The following is a 3,511-nucleotide window of genomic DNA, read 5'->3' as shown; positions in this document are numbered from 1 at the left end:
TCGTACGACGGTAGGTAGCTTTTTTTTCTTGCAATGTTCTTGTTTATTTTTTCTTTTTTTCTTTTTTTCTTATTCAATTTATATAATTTTTTTTTTACTCAGCGATTAATTCGATTGAAAATTTTTATAATTTAAATGTTTTTCTGATGAAAGATATCAAGATTGAAAAGACATAAGCGAAAAAATTGAATAATAAATTCCCAATTCACTTTTTCTCTATACCAAAGTCAGTAGAATAAAGAAAAAATAAAATAAAATAAAATAAAAATTCTTTTTAGTTCTTAAAATTTAAATTTTAATAATACTGTAATAATAATATGAATTAATATCTTCTAAAATATTTTAATTATTTTAAATTTAATTATGATTTTTTTTAATTTTTTGGATTAAAAATATAAATATGATGAAAATTAGAATATCAAATTATAAAATTTTAATTAATTGAATTCCTTTTTTTTAAATTGTGTTCGAATTAAATATTTAATTAATCAGTTACTTTGTTTTTAATTATTATATTTTCTTCTTTAAAATTAATTATTTTAAATAAAATCGGTAATGAAATTTTTTTTAAATAAAAATTTATGATTAATTTGCTTACATTTAACAATGAACGAAGATTAAATTAATTTCTTACTCAAACTTTCTTTGTAATTATTTCATTATTAATTCTAAATTATTTAAAATATATGCTCTCCACCTGAAATTAATAGTGGCTTGCTCCTGTACATCATGCTTTTCCTTTAACAATAGAGTCGTGCCGGTCATCTAACCCCTTTCAGGGGAAAATTTTCATATCTGGTCGCGACTTTCATTTACAGGTCTACAATTTTTTGAAATTGCAGCCCAATTACACTATTTAGGGCCTCCCATAAATTGCGTAACGCAAATATGGGAGGTGGTATGCAGCCAATCATTACGAAGCGTTACAAAGATGGGGTATTTACGTAACATTACATAATGTTAGGGTCTTTAAATCATCTAATTATGTAGAGATTAAGCTACACCAATATCTTTTTGGACACTTTTCAGATTTGGCCATAATTTTTGTTGTCTAATTCGCCAAAAAAACGTTGCTTAGTGAACTGAACTGTACTGTATACGTCACTGCTTCGTACGTTATACATCTAATTAATTAAATAGCATAATGTTCGGTACTCGTGCTGTGTATTAATCCTTAGTATTGTAGAATTAATAAGGTTGCTCGAGGATATGCGTTACGTAATTTTGAGGGTATGTGTGACATATGGAGCGTTAAAAGGGTAGGATAGTAGTTGGAACGTATAAAAATAGCGTTACGTAATTTATGGACGATCTCTTCAGTGGTGGTATTTTTTTTATCTTAAAATTTAGTTAAAAAAAACATGTTTAAAATTAATAAAGAGTGTGTAAAATATACAAATTTTCTTTAAAATAATACTTTTAAAAATATTGATTGAAAGATTATAAAAATAAAAATTGATAAAGCTTCATCTACGTTTACACTAATTTTGTTAATTAATCTTTCTGCATTATTGTTATTATTATTGTTATTCGAAAACGTTTCATTAAAATACATTTAAATATATTATTTCAAATACTAGTTTGATAATTGATTATCAATCATCAATAAGGAGTAGTTAGAACGATAATTAATTGAGCTGATAATTAATTTCTAAATCAATCAAATTAGATTAATTAGTTAACATACATTAATTGTGATTTGAGAATTATTGTCAAAAAATTAACAAGTGTATTCATATCAAATATATTTATTGGATTTAATTATAATCGCGAGTTTAACAGAACATATAAAACATATAAGAATATTACTAAAAATTTAAAATTATTTCTTGAAATATTTAAAATATATTACGTATATAATTAAATTTATTTAATTTGNCTTTAAATTTAATAAACTCTGTGTTAACATACTCGAACCACCGATATTAATATCATACATAAAGAAGTAAACATCATTATTAATTTATTAAAAATAAAATTAATTTTCCTATCTTATATTATTCATTAAATTAAATTACTTCCTCATAAATGAAGTTTAGAATTATTTTTCTTTTTATATACTGTATACAAACAATGTTCCTTATAGAAATTTAGCACGATACATCGTTAAAAACTTTCTTAAATATGTTTACTAAAAAAAATAAAAGTTACTTGTATAAACTATACTTTAGATATTTAAAACAAAATACACATTTTGCAAATACTTAGATGCAAATTCTTTTTGATGAGATGTTTTTAAATAGAAAATACTCTTAAGAGTTTATGATACGATTAAGAAAATATACTCCATGTTTTTTTTTAATCTGATGGAATAATGAAATTTTTAATGATATACAATCTGTTTTATCTTAACGATTTCTCAAAATTAAACATATATATATTCTTTTTTATACGTTAAAGTTCACATTAATAACGTTTTTAATAAAAGCTCTCTTATAGTTGCTTTATTATTATTATTCCTTTATTCGTGTTTAAAAAATAAGCATAGATTTTATGTAAATATTATTTACGTGAGTTATATTATCTATAATTTCTATAAAATACAAATTTTATTTAGTGTTATGCATGGGCATTCGCAGAAAAATTTCCGGGGGCAAAGCTTGGAGGCAACTAATAAAATCAATAAATTTTTGGGGTTTTTTTTTCCACAAGTAGATTGTAAAATACCGTATTGCATCAATAAGAATAGGCAGGCAAAACGCTCCATGGCTCAAAGATCCTATGGGCAGAAACAGATCTATATATATATATAGATCTGTTTTATTATTATTATGGCCTGAGGTTCCTGCTAACAAGGGGCCTCAAACCATTCTTTTATTTAAAAAAATATTTCCCTCAAAAAACTGTCTGGAATAAAAATGTCTGAAGTCAACATTGTACACGTAGCCCCCTAATTTATATTTGCCTGGTCCTCATGAAGATTTAATGCGCTATTGTAAGGTTACATATCTTAATTACTTTCACTATTATAATTTGTGGCATTTTTTACTCGATCCAAGAGTGGGGCAAGTGTCCGTTTGCCCCCTCTGCGGATGTCCTTGGTGCTATGTTACTTTTACTAGCAATTCGTTTCATTTATACGAATGGATATTAGGATGTTACACCTTAATCCTCTTCCAATTAGCCAGCATCATTAAACAATATTTATATAGAAATATAAGCTAAGAAATTAGTGTTTAAAGAAAGATATGTTAAAAAATGTAATTTATATAAATCATAATTTCCTTAAAACAATATTATATTGGAAAAAATGCATTTTAAAACAATTACTCAAAAAGAAAATGTCCAATTTGCATAATAAAATATTCTTATTTTTATTATTAATTAAAGTTTTCTAGTACTTTAACGTCATAAGTAAATTATAAATAAATCTTTAGATTTATAAATAACCAATAATAATGACTAATATAAACAGTATTAATGTATAGAGCAACCGGAATTGCGTATTATAGAACTAGTTTGTAATTCTTTAAATCATTTCCATAAATAACTCTTGTAAAAAAATTAATAT

This window comes from Centruroides sculpturatus, unplaced genomic scaffold, assembly GCF_000671375.1.
Source record: "Centruroides sculpturatus isolate CEXI.00-Female unplaced genomic scaffold, Cexi_2.0 scaffold1292, whole genome shotgun sequence".
NCBI lineage: Eukaryota > Metazoa > Arthropoda > Arachnida > Scorpiones > Buthidae > Centruroides > Centruroides sculpturatus.
This window is presented reverse-complemented; position numbering follows the sequence as displayed.